Source organism: Macaca thibetana, chromosome 12 (assembly GCF_024542745.1).
Source record: "Macaca thibetana thibetana isolate TM-01 chromosome 12, ASM2454274v1, whole genome shotgun sequence".
In the NCBI taxonomy this organism is placed as follows: domain Eukaryota; kingdom Metazoa; phylum Chordata; class Mammalia; order Primates; family Cercopithecidae; genus Macaca; species Macaca thibetana.
The window spans coordinates 127,563,565-127,575,579 of record NC_065589.1 but is presented as its reverse complement, the minus strand read 5'-3'; the positions used below and the strand labels follow the sequence as shown (position 1 = coordinate 127,575,579).

The window sequence follows — 12,015 nt, the reverse complement described above, 5'->3', positions numbered from 1 at the left end:
TGGACTGAGCAACATAAAGAACAGTTTTTGTAGGATTCATCTTCTCTTATTGTATTGACTGATGTTCTTTGTTGTATGATGTTTTGGTTACATGATCTTATGTTAGCTAGAGGGATTTCGTATTAATTTTATGAAGTGTGAACTTTAACTTTCAGTTTACTTTATGACTCAGTATTGAACTTCTTAACCCTTTCTACCAGTTTTTAACCTCTGTGTCTTACATGCTTTTCCACTAAATATGCTATATTAAACATAAGTAGGGGTTGAAAATTCTTTTGTCTTTTCAATGACTCTGCTTTAAGTTGCTTTCTTTGAAGAATATTAATGTTAGCTTATCCCTACATGACAATTAATTGCTATTCCCACATACTGTGGGTTCAACAGCTTTCTTCCTTTTTTATTTCCAGTGTATTTTGATGTTTTTATTTTTAATTGGTATGGAAAGAGGGAGTGAAGATAGTTTTAAGTGGATACACTTTTCCTTTCATGAAGGCAAGCTGTAGGTGGGTGATAAAGAGAAAAGAGCTAGGCTTTGGATTCACACAAGACTGAATTTAATTCCTAGCTTTCTTACCTGCTAGGTGTGTGACCTTGGGAATGTTACTTACCACCAAATATGTTGTCATATATGAAAAGTAGGAGAATATATGCTTCAAAGTTGACTGTGCATAAGTAAGAGAGATATATATGGCACTTAATTCAGTGCCTAGTACATGCTTATTGGCATCATTAACTGACACTCCTGTGACTACTCTTCTTACTATTATTATTATTACTGCTTTCAGCATGCAGAGAGCTCTTGTTTATGTTACCCTCTAGCTATTTTCTATTACAGCGTATCAGTCTAGGGAAGCTGTGATGAAATCTTCACTTAAATCTTTGTCCACTTCAGATAAGTGGTCCTAACATTGTTTCTTGCCCATCAAAGGACTTTAAATTAGTAGCTTCTACTATGCAATGCCCCAGTGAGATAAGAGGTTTCCTTTTTGTCCCTTCCTTTTAACCTTGGTGGTATTTTACAAAGATGAACACTTGAGCACCCAAGATGCTATGTCTTTTGGTGCGTGTAAATGTTTAATTCTGCACGGAGAGACAAGATGTTAAATTGGTAAAATATATCAAATTAGCTTTAAAAATAACTTTATTGCAGTTCTTAAGGGAGAAATTATCTCTGTCATTTTAGAACTGCTCTCATACTTGCTGTATGTTGTGGATCAGCAAGTCTAGTCAGCCTTCTACTTGAGCAAAATATTGATGTATCTTCTCAAGATCTGTCTGGACAGACGGCCAGAGAGTATGCTGTTTCTAGTCATCATAATATGTAAGTGTTTACATTAAAAGGCGAGTTAATGCTAAATTGAGGTTTAAAATAATTGTAACAATTGCATCTTATGGATCAGGTGAGATGTCATAGTTCGGTTCAGGTAGTTTTAGAATGGCAGTGAGTTAGTCCCCTGCATCAGCCAGAAATCAGAAAAAAAGCAAGACAAGTTAGAAGTACCAGTGGGTGGAGGATTCTTTATCTCAGGACTTTTAAGACCTTTATCCTTAGAGATCCCAACATTGTTCATTTCATCCAAGTATAACACCTATGCATGGGATAAAAAATGGTGTCACATCTTTGATTTTTCTGATTAGTTATTTGGGTCTTGAAATGTCCAGTTTAGCAGAAAGTCTTGTACTGTCTTCTGGGGACTGTCTCCTACATACTCCATGAATTTTTCAAGAACCGAAGGGGTTCACTAAATCCAAGGAAGACAGTCCCTTTTATCAAGTCAGAAGGAGGAGGAAAAAAAGGACATTCCAGTCATTCTGTTGTTTCCATTGTTTCTGTCGCTGCATTGTTGCCACTCAAACTGGTCCTGCTGCCTGGTAATGGTTGACCTTTGACACCAAGATGCCCTTACTGATTCAGATCCCTCAAGCCTTCCTGGCAATTCATACGGTGACTTTGAAGTTACAGCGTATTTTAGTTCCCATACCTATGCTTATATGCTCAGCCATTGTTCCCAAAGCACCAGCACCCTGCTCTGGCCGCTGGGCATCCTGACTTTATCCACACACAAAGTGAGCAGGTTGACCCTTCCCCCCATATTCAGAACCTAATGTGGAACCCACATCTTAGCCAAGAATTAGCTGAGACCTTCACGGTCAGAGATCCTTTGAGGCAGTTGTTGGTCTTTTCTCTAGCAGATATCAGGTGGGCTTGTTCTGAAGGGTCAGAGGGGTTCAAATAACGTGGGAGAAAGAGATCAGTGTTTGTTTCTTCTTCTTTGCTACCAGATCTGTGCTGTGAGGCAACTTTATATCCTGTATAGAACCTTAGGCAGGAGAAAGTCCTATATGAACCTTCCCCGAGCAGGGGCTCCCGGTTGTGGTTGGCCCTTGAGTGATCTGTTTTACATGATAATGAAAATCGTCCAAGCTACTTCTATCTCTAGCTCAAGATTTTAAAATATTTTCAAATTCTACCTCACAGGAAGCCGTTGAAGAGAATTCTCAGAATCTCTTCAATGGTTAGTTGGACTTAACAGAGCCAAGCCTCATCCATGACTCATCACTAATCATGTGTAAAAGTAGGGCTTTGTGCTTGCTTCGGTGGCACATATCCTAAAATTAGAACAATACAGAGAAAATTAGCATGGCTTCTGCATAAGGAGGCAGCACAAATTTTTGAAGCATTCCATGTTCTATGCAGTCACTGGAAGGTCATTTGACTATTTGCTGACTAGCTGTAAGGAAACACTGTGAAGCAAAGCAAAAGATGGGTGCCACCAAAATACTGAAATTGTGATTTGTGCTGCAAAAATAGTCATGTAAGATGGTCTATGAGATGACTTAGAGCTGAATAACATGTTCGGTGCAAAATTATATTGTTAGCATGTATGTCGAAAACTAGAAAATGTCAACTTGCAACTTCTTCATGGAAACTAAAAAAAATAAAAGAGTTTTGGTCTCCCCTGCCAGCTGGCATTGAACATCAATATAAAGCATTATCCTAACAAACATCTGGCTCAGAGTTGGAGTCTGTAGAGAAGGATCATTGGTCCAAGCCAGGTCTTAACATCCATTGTTTTTCTGCCCTTGGTGTGATTGGTCAACTCCATAATAGTGGACAATCACATTAGCTACTTTAATGAGATATTTATGAATAAATTTAGTTACGAACTATGACATAGTTGAGATGCCCTGAATTATAAGCCATAAGGAGTAGGACAACTGAAAAGCAAAATTAGGACTTAATAACATTTTCTGAAAACTACATTTGCATATTAGAACCTACGAACAAAATACACATTGGATTTTATTTGGGATTCCAAGATAATTTTAGTCATAAAGTTTAGGAACAGATTATTCCATTGCTTTACTATTTCTCTGAGCATTTAAAAAATATCTTGTTAAATCTTTATAACAACCTAGTGAAATATGAAATAAGGCAGCAAAGTCCTCACTTTGTTGAAGAAGGCATTGAGCCTAAGAGAAGCAAATTGTCCAAGAACAAATAGCTGTTCATTATGGAGCTAGGACTTATGCAGAGCTGGGACACTTTCTATTATGTCATGATAATGTAAGCTAATTTACTGGGTCACCATGCCCTTGATTTCTGAGCATTTCACCTTACATTGTTTTCTTCTTTAATTAGAAGCTTAAAGAGAAGTTTGTAGAATGTACTCATAAGTGAATGGGATAATACTGTTAATTTCTGATATTATGATATTAGAAATACTCTAAGAATTTTACATTTGGTAAGTATTTTTTATATCAGTATTAAAATAGTAATTTGGTTTATTGCATTTTATACATAGAATTTGCCAGTTATTTTCTGACTATAAAGAAAAACGGATACTAAAAATCTCTTCTGAAAATAGCAATCCAGGTAAGACTTGTGATAGTGAATTACTTTAGGTCAGTTGTCCCCAACCTTTTTGGCACCAGGGACTGGTTTTGTGGAAGACAATCTTTCCATGGGCTGAGGGAAGGTGGGAGTGATTTCAGGATTATTCAATCATGTGACTTTATTGTGCTACTTTATATTATTATTACATTGTAATATATAATGAAATAATTATACAACTTAGCATCATGTAGAATCCGTGGAAGCTCTGAGCTTATTTTTCTGCAACTAGACGGTCTCATCTGGGGGCAAAGTGAGACAGTGACAGATCATCAGGCATTAGATTTTCATACGAAGCACACAGCGTAGATCCCTCAGACGGGCAGTTCACAACAGGGTTCATGCTCCAATGAGTATCTAATTCTCTGACTGGTCTGACTGGAGGCAGAGTTCAGGCGGTAATATGAGCCTTGGGATGTGGCTATAAACACAGGCGAAGCTTCCCTGGCTTGCCTGCTGCTCACCTCCTCCTGTGTGGTGTGGCTCATAATAGTCCATGGACGGGTCCCAGTCTGTGGCCTGGGAGTTGTGGACCCTTGCTCTGGGTGGTCCTACCATAGATAAAAAAGTGAAAGTAAGGAATTTTTGATCACAAGAATGCTGAAGCACAAGTCGTGTTACATACGCTTGTCCCAACAAGGTTTTACTGTTACTGACTTCGTTCCTCCTCGTTTGAAGTTGGAAAGAGATACATTTACTTTGTTGGAACAAGATGTGTTCTACCTGCTGGTTAATTGTCATGATAACAGTAATTTTGTTAGAACAAGATGCTCCGCTATCATTTGCCAAAAGATTGCCATAATAAATATACAAATTGCCCCACTCTAGGCTCAGCAGATTATAATAAAAGTAGAAAAATGTTTCACAATAACAAAAATGCTAGTATGCTACTGGGTTGTGGACACCTGATACATTGTATAATCCAAACTGTAGGAGGACACCTTTAGCTATCTATTTATCACAGAGCTTCTGTAAGTTAGGTTTCATAAGTTGCGGGAGACAAAGATGGAACAGATATAGTTTTGATCTTTAAGGTGCTCATGATAGAGCTGTCTCCATTTCTGTGCTTTTTCAACAGAATTTTCAAAGAACACATTTCTATCTATGTTTTCACTTGTCCACTTAACAAATAACTATCAAATATCTTTTAGATACTAACCATTTTTGTAATGCTACAGAACACAAACAAAAATACAGACAGGAGCTTGTTATTGTCGTTTTTATTATTTTACTACTTTGTTCGGTGCTTACTGTGTGCTAGATGCCCACTGGAAGCTTATAATTATGATTTATTATATATTGATTATGTGCCAGACATATGTGATGAGGAATAAAAGTTTTGGGGAAAAAACAGGTGTGATTTAAGGTAAACATACAGAGTGAGAAGAATATTTCTAGGTAAAGAAGCAGAAGAAGAATAATGTTTGGCAGAAGGAACATGCAACGAGTTGGTGTGTTTGCCAGAAGGAACGTCTAACGAGATTGCCTGTTTGGCAGGAAGAGCAGCAAGTGCAAAAGACAAGATGCTTGAGTGAACTTTGCAGGGTTTCTGAGCAGTTCACTTTTGCTAGTACCAAAAGTGTGAGATACCAGAGGTTGGGAATGAGGTGAATACTTAGCTAAGGCAAATTTATGGTAGACTTTTTAATACTGTAGAAATGAGTAGGGCTTATCCTGTGGGCCATGGGAAATTTACCAGATAGAATGCTTTGGACTGCAAATACTGATGAGCAGTGGCTAAAACAGTAGGAACCAGAGTTGTTTTGGTTGTTCGGTGATATCTTAGGTATCCCACTTGTTCCTCTTTCAGCTGTGCTGTTGGCAGTGTTTTATTCATGTCTCCTTTCAGGGTTGGCTAATCGCAGCAGCTCCAAACATCTTGTTCTCACGGCACAACATCACAAGAGCTGCTTTTCTTCACATGTGTCTTTTAAACAGGGAGAAAACTTAGAAGCATGCAAGGGGCTTCCTGTAACATTTCATTGGCTGGGTCACACCACATGCTCATTCCCAAACCAGGCACTGGGAAGGCAAATATGTGATTAGCTTAGAATAAACATTTCTGTTTCTGAGGCTGAGGAGGGGTATTGGGATAATAAATATCCCAATAGACTTGTGTTTCTTCTGCAAGAAAGAATAAGGCATGGCTATTGCGAGGGAGCCCACAGTGTTTGCTGCAGAGGCTCATTGGAGACATTTGAGCAGGGGAATCGCAAGATTAAATTTGAGTACTAAGGCCTTCTGGTCATGGTGTAAAATGGGTTAGCAAGCTTTTTCTGTAAAGGACCAGGTGGGTAATATTTGAGGTTATGTGGTCTCTGTCATATCTACTTACCCTGCTGTTGTTTGCTGTTGTAGTGTGAAAGCCATGATGATTCTATGTAAACAAACAGGCATGACTGAGCTCCTATAAAACTTTATTTACAAAGCCATAGGCAGATTAGATTGGCCTGTGGCCTATAGTTTGCTGGAACTGATGGAAGGGAACCAGCTAAAGAAACCAGGAGACAAAGGAAGCTTTTGCAGTAGTGAACTATAGTTTCCTTGTCACACATCCTTGGACTAGTATCAATGTATTACAAGGTTTTCACCCATCCATTGTGAAATAAATAAAGTTCAGAATCTCAGTTACTCATTTTAATATGTTGGCCTTTTTTTTGGTGTTATGCTTTTTTCATTTGTTTTGCTTAATTTTTTTCATGTAACACATTAATAGTTGGCATTTTCTTTTAAATAAAAACCATTTTATAAATGTTTATGTTCCCAATGGTAGTGGGAATATAAAGCAGAGGCAGCAAAGAGGTATAGTCAATATGATTTAGTGATAATTGAATGAGAAAGGTTTGGGGCACAGAGAGAAATGTCAGATAATTTCCAGCTTTCCAGGTTGTACACTAGTATTTAACCTGGATGTGAGGCTTTCATAATCTGCCTTCTGCCCCACTCTCCATCTTTAGCCCTTTTCCCTATGTGCCCTTTCTCTGGCATTGATGACCTGCTGGTAATGCCCTGCTCACTCATCCTTCTATTGCAGGCAAATCCTTTCCCTCTTTTAGGCCTCGCTCCTGCCCTTGCTGCTGCATGGCATGCTGTCACCCTTTCCTGCCTCTACCCTTTTAATCTGGCTAGCCTCAATATTTCAGTCTCTGGTTAGGCATGTGTTCTAGAAAAGCCATCCCTGACATGCCTTATTTTCATTCTTTTTAAACCCTAATGCCTAGCATGTATGTAGCAGGACTCAGTAAGAAATTTCTGAGTAAAATGTGAGTAAGACGATGTGCAGGATTGTCCTCTGCAGTCTTGGAGCAGAGGGGACAGACACGTGGAGGAATAATGCACAGTTCAGGTGGTAAAGATGCAGTAGAAAAATCATTGAAGTACTAAGGCAGCCTCAGGGAGGGACGTACCTGTTTATTTGGGGAAAGACATGCAGAATCAAGGAAGACTTCACACAGCATTGTTTTAAGAGATGAAAAGAAGGCTGAGTGTGGTGGCTCATGCCTGTAATCCCAGCATTTTGGGGGGCTGGAGCGGGTAGATCACAAGGTCAGAAGATCAGGACCATCCTGGCCAATGGTGAAACCCCATCTCTATTACACATACGAAAATTAGCTGGGTATGGTGGTGCGTGCCTGTAATCCCGGCTTGACAGGAGAATCACTTGTACCAGGGAGTCGGAGGTTGCAGTGAGCTGAGAATGCACCACTGCACTCCAGCCTGGTGACAGAGTAAGACCCCAGCTTAAAAAAAAAAAAAGAAAGGAAAAAAATAAATTTGTCAGAATCCTGGAGGGAAACATTTTAGATGTTAGGAAGACATTGTACACTAATAAAGGTGTCAGTCAGTAGTAATTTTGGAAATCATTTATAAGGTACTATTGTTGCAAAAAACAGGAGGCAGGAGAGACCCTGTGGGTGAAACAGGAGGATTTCATTTAGGTGCACATCAGCTCAGCAGATTTGCATCCAAAAGCTGAGCCCTGAACAAAGGGAGGGCTTGGCTTATATAGGCAAGCTTCCAGAAGCAGAATAAAGGCAATCATATAGTGACAGTTTTGCAACCTCAGCATAGCCTGTGACCTTGCAGCTGCTTTGAAAGAAAACAGGAACTTGCAAAATATATGCATTTATAAAAATAGCTATGAGTAAATGCTGAGGGGAAGGGGAGACGGGAAAGGAATTTGTTTTCTTAACCTTGCTCTGGGATGTGTGGAGCCCATACCTGTGCGCTCTGGCTTCCCAGACAGGGTCACCACGACCTTTCCTGGGTCCTGCCTGTTGCTATCCTTAGAGTCAGAGTAGCTAAGTGCAGGAAAACTAAATTTTCTTTTCATTACATTTACTGCTTCACTGTTAGAAAGTGGAGAACAACATACCGTGTCACCTTATACGTTTCTACTGTATTTTAAAGTTGTGTTTCTGATGGTTTTGTTCATTTCTGTTGGGTGGATGAATTTGTGAGTGAATCACATCAGGTGTCTCCCCAGGTGGTTTGTTGAAGTTTTGGATAATTATTTCCTAAGTAACTATTTCATGAAAGACTAAACCCTGAATTTATGAAATAAAATAAAATGTTATCTTAAATCTATTTTTATAAAGACAATAGTTTTTAACTGTTCCAAGTGGTTCATTTTAACTGAATACATGAGGTTGTATGTAATTACCTCAAATTAGTACTACTACAGAGTAATCAGTACTGGTAAAGTAAAAGTAGCGCTAAAGTAGTACTAATAAAGTAGTACTAATAGCCCTACGCTAGTAGTAGTAATAAAGTGGCATTGCTATTGATTCTATCCATCTGTCTACCTACCTGTCTGGATGGGAGGGCACAGGATTTGACTGATAAGATTGGGCTTAGCAGTGAAAAGAGCTCATATATGCTTTAAGCAGGTATACACTCAAACTTGGTATCGTGACTGTTCTGAATTCCAGAACCATGGCTAAAGGGTGGAAGTTTTGTTTGACTGTGTCTCACATTTTCCTTTTGGTCTATTGTCTAACACATGTTGCTAGAATTCATTTTACTCTGACTACCTTTTATGTACAGACAACGCTGTTATTGACGAGATCACACCCAAGCGGATCAGAGATTGGCCCAATACTTACACCTACACCAAGGCCTTGGGAGAAATGGTGGTGCAGCAGGAGAGCAGGAGCCTAACCATCGCCATCATAAGGCCCTCCATTGTGGGAGCAACGTGGCATAAGCCTTTCCCAGTAAGCCCACTTACCTGGATTCTGTGTTTTGCTTTCAAACTAAGGTTTTTCTAGCCCAATTATTTTCTGATGTCTTTCTTCTTCTCCTCAGGATTTATAGCTAAATGCAGCCAATCAAATATGAACCCATTATACTAGGGCAAAATCCCACTTTGGGATCATGAGGCTCTTCTGGCAGTTACCCTGACTATCTTAGAGTTGGATGGAGATCTTAAATTAGCTTCTAACTACTCTAGTCTCAAAATTCCCATGGGTGATGTTTTTATATCTTGGCTTTCCCACTATAGCTTAAACAGACCAGAATGTTCTTGATGGCCAACTTGATAGTATTGCAACTAACTGCCAGGGTAAACAAGAGTTACAAAGCTCACAGAAGGATCTCAGTTTGGGAATAGTAATTTTTTTTAACCTCAGTATACTGCTGTGTCCTTCTGAAAGTACTTTGAATTATACAAAGTCTTCTTCAAAGCAGGTCTGTGAAGCTTTGGGGGCAGATAAATTCCAGCTCCACCACTTACTGGCAATGCGACATTTTTGAGTTGTTCTTTCCATAAAACAGGACAGATACTACTTTGGAGAGTTGGTTTAATGAGACAATGTATGAGGAGAGGAGTGCTCAGACTCTAGTAAAAGGCGGGTCCCTACTGAAAAGGCTCAGTTAATATTAGTCCCTTCATCTTCTCCTCCCATATCTCTTGTCTCCCATTATACACATTTCGACTTTTATACTGTAAGGTAAAGAGACATAATAAGGTAAGCTGAATGGCTTGGGGCTTAGGAAACAAACTCAAAAAGACATTTCCCTCTAACTACTCTTAAGCATAATCTTTCCTGTAACATCTTTAAGGAAGTCAACACACATTATTACCAATCATGTTTTCAATGTTCTCCTAAGGAGGCTAAAATCAGGACTGAGGTGGAGAAGTATGGCTGGTGAATTGCTTAGCAGATCATGATATAAGGACAAGGTCCACCGTAGCCCTTAAGATGTCACAAAACGCTGCAAAACCATTCATGGCTCCTGCTATGAACAACAATCCTGGCCAAATTTTAATTATTGGACAAAGTGCAGAAAATAGCCAATGCTTTGCCATTGATCTTTGGGATCTTAATAATACTGAATTAGATAGTTCTATTAGCTGGGGTCTCAGTGCCCTTGTTTGAAATTTATTGAGATTAGACTGCAGATGTTCCAAGATAACAATTTTCTAAAATGTGTAACCAATGGAAATCTTCTTTCTTTTAGGGTTGGGTTGATAATTTAAATGGACCTAGCCGACTCATTATTGCGGTATGTATAGGGATGAAGAAATAACTCTGAAATGTAGTGGAAGAATAGTAACAGAATTCTTAGTGCTGGCTTAGCTTCATTGATCCAAAAACGTAAATGCTACTTTACTATCAATTGAAGCATATTATTTCAACTATTCTGGTTATAATATGAAGGCAGGATGAAATTATTTTTATTCTTTTAGAATTTTTTATCAGGAAAACAGATAAAGCGCTATCAATTACTATTTAAGAGTCCTATTTTGAAAAGTCTTTGAGAATTAAGGATTTTTCTTTTTTCTTTTTTTAAAAAAAAAAAAAAACTTTTTTAAACTTAAAAATAAAACCAGCAAAAGTCTTATAAAAATGAAGCAAGTAGCCCAAAAAATGCCCACCTGCCGCTCTATATACAGTAATGCAATATTTGTCACAGTTTTGTACAATATTATAAAAAATGTCGCAGACAGTACCAATTAAGGCCCTTATTTCTCATAGGACATCAAACCTTATGACCTGGTGGGGTGGGAGGGAAGATGCCACTTAATTATTGCACCATTTTGAGAAACAGAACTCGTCAAGGCGAATAGTGGTCTTTTCCCACCTGGCCTTCAGTCACAGATGGGGGCTGGGGCGGTGGCGTCGTCTTCAGACCCTCTGTAGCCACATTGTGCCCTGCCCGCTTCTCTGGGTGCAATAAATACCGGTCACAGTTTGGGAGGGGGCCTTGCGCAGGTGGGCGGGGGCGTCTGGGCTGCATGTGCCGCTTCCTGTACAGGGCAAGGTGGCCGGAGCGCGAGAAGGCGCGGTGGCACCAGTGGCCCTGAAATGGCCAGTGGCCCCTGTGCTTGGGGTGGTGGAGCCATAGCTTGTCTGAGTGAGCAGCTTCCCGCTGCATCCATCACAGTGGCAGTGGTCTGGCTTGTCACTTGTGTGCTGCGCGGATGTGCCTTCGGGTGAGATTTCTTGCTGTGGGGCTTGCCCTAGCCGCACAGGCATACATGGTGGTGCCTTTTCCAGGCCAGGAGCGGCCGCCACGCTTGGGCTTGGCCTCCAGCAGCTCCAGCGGGGACGCCGGCGCCACCACGAGGAGACCGCGAGCGACTGGGGGTGCCAGGCCTAGGCCCAGGGCTGTGGCAGCGGCGTTGAAGCTACCGAAGACGGGCGGGGGTGGGGGTTGGGGAGCTGTGGGGGGGGGGGCGCCTCCTGAAGGCCGGGTTGGGTGTCCTAAGCCAGCGCCACGTTAGGGCAGTGGGCAGGAGGGGCGCAGGCCAGTAGGGGCTGAGGGGCGGGTGTCGGGGGCGGCGGGGGGGACCCGGGACTTCGCATGCATGAAGCCGCCGGCCCGGGGCGCCCTCGTGTTTGAGGCCGCGAGGTCCATGGGTGAACCTGGGTGCACTGCCCTGGCCGCCGCTGTCCGCTTCAGGGAGCTGGGCCTTGACCAGGCGGCTCGGCAGCGCCAGTAGAAATCGGTTTAGCAGGCCGGGCGCGGTGGCTCAGGCCTGTAATCCTAGCACTTTGGGAGGCCGAGGCGGGCGGATCACGGGGTCGGGAGATCGAGACCATCCTGGCTAACGCGGTGAAACCGTAAAAAAAAAACACACACACACACGCACACACCGTAAACACACACACACA

The 12,015-nt window shown here is 41.1% G+C and overlaps 1 long non-coding RNA gene and 1 other non-coding gene across 3 annotated transcripts; both read left to right on the top strand.

Annotated features, from left to right (window-relative positions):
• Nucleotides 1-836: 836 nt before the first annotated feature.
• On the top strand, nt 837-11,531 carry LOC126932731 (uncharacterized). Of its 2 annotated transcripts, XR_007718294.1 has the most exons (5): nt 837-1,321; nt 3,807-3,877; nt 8,942-9,111; nt 10,358-10,402; nt 11,398-11,531. It is a non-coding gene; the product is annotated as an uncharacterized LOC126932731 (long non-coding RNA). The 2 variants fall into 2 exon arrangements; XR_007718293.1 differs by lacking the exon at nt 11,398-11,531 and having other exon boundaries at nt 10,358-11,089.
• On the top strand, nt 2,587-2,693 carry LOC126933219 (U6 spliceosomal RNA). The gene has a single exon (XR_007718466.1). It is a non-coding gene; the product is annotated as a U6 spliceosomal RNA (small nuclear RNA).
• Nucleotides 11,532-12,015: the final 484 nt, after the last annotated feature.